The sequence below is a fragment of the Penaeus monodon genome, chromosome 28 (genome assembly GCF_015228065.2).
Source record: "Penaeus monodon isolate SGIC_2016 chromosome 28, NSTDA_Pmon_1, whole genome shotgun sequence".
Classification (NCBI taxonomy): Eukaryota; Metazoa; Arthropoda; class Malacostraca; order Decapoda; family Penaeidae; genus Penaeus; species Penaeus monodon.
The window spans coordinates 16,282,440-16,284,171 of NC_051413.1; positions in this window are offsets into that span (position 1 = coordinate 16,282,440).

A 1,732-nucleotide genomic window follows, 5' to 3' on the forward strand; every position below is an offset into this window, starting at 1 on the left:
CAGAAGAAGCTTACTGGAGTTTACGAACCCCGGTGGAATGGAAGAATTCAGAGAAGCCTAGGAGTGTGAAGTCCTTGACCGGGATTGAAACTGTCTTAGGTAGCCAGTAGGGGTACAGACAAGACCAGGAAACGATTTATCTAAATAAGCGACTGGCTTTTAAGGTCCAGGACCTGAATAAATCCACCCAAAAGGAGAGCCAAATTCAAGACCAGAAGGAAACCATTTAAAAACCCGTAAAAAGGGGTAAAAGAGATTTTAAAACCGTAAGGGAATCCAGCGAAAGCACCAACGGAAAAGCGAGGGAACCCCCCCCGAAAGGGTTTCCCTAGGCTGACCCAAAGCCGCAATAGAAGTGCCAGAAATAAGACCGGAAAGGGGAAACCACCCGAGCCAAGAAGAAAGGGTGACCTGCAACCCCTAGGCGAGCCCTCCCAAACTAGTGTGTGCCCAACGCCATAAGAGGAAAACCCCCCTAACCCATAATTAGAGGGTGGGGAAGGGCCAGGGCCATAAATATTTCCTTCCCGAAAACCCCCCAAACGGGAAATAAATGGGAAAAATGTTTTAAGGGAAACCGCTTAAAAATAGCAACGGAAGTATAAAAGGGCCCCAAAAACAGAGGGGAACACCCCAAACAGCAATAGGGGGAATGTAAACTAGAAACTCCATTTTGTGGAAGCTAAATTTTGGTTGTTTGGGAAAAGAAATTTTTCACGTTTGTAGCACCAAGTGCGCTCTCTGATTCAAAGGGTAGACACGTTTTATCCTCAGCCTTTGCTAATTCCCTCGACTCCTTTCTTTGGTAGAGCGCCGTATGAATTGGCGAGGGGCCCAGGCGGTTTCCCTATAAATATTTGAGAAATCGGGAGTTCCATAAGGATTTTCCCAAAAAGTGCACCAGTACGTTTTGCGTAGTCCCCAAATACCTCCATTCCCGGGTATCAGTCGTGGGAAATACCCAGTGACAGTCCCTTTGGTTTTTCATAAAAACCACCGGGGTGAAAGAAAACCACCGGTGAAGAGTCCGTGTTGCGAAAAACCTCCGAGTGGCGTCCCCCCGGGGAAAAACCCCAAATAGCTACTCGCAGGGAAAGGCGGGGAACAAGGGCGATGCTCACGGTGACCCAAAAGTTTTCTGAAAAATAAAACCTTTTTTTTTCTTTTTCTTTAAAAAAATAATCGTTTAAAATTTTGCAAAAACCTTTAAATTTTGGACATATTCGCCTTTTTAAAACCCTTAAGCAAAAATCATTCTGGGTTTTTAAAAGATATGTGAAAAAATCAGCGGGACGTGGAAAAATTTTCTTAGATGCAAAATTTTTTAATTAATTTATTTTTTTTCACTGGTAAAATCAGAGGGGAAAAATTACAGAAAAAATCCGACTTTGAAAAAAGACATGTCACAACCAAATTTTGTCGGGTTAAACCCACGGATTCTGTCTCTGAGAAGTGGCGGGATTCTTTTTTATACTGGTTCCCATCTGAAAAAATTTTAAAAAAGGGAAGGGCACCCCAAAAAAGGGACAATTATTTTGTTCAACAATGAAAATTTTTTAAAAAGGAAGGGGATTCATTCAATATGAGTCTACTGCAACCCTTTTTTTAATTTTTTTTATATATTACCTGGATACAGAGAAAAATAGGGTTTTTATACAGATATCCCCACACACAGACATATCCATTGCACAAAAATCTCATACACAAAATGAGTATTTTTTAAAACATACAG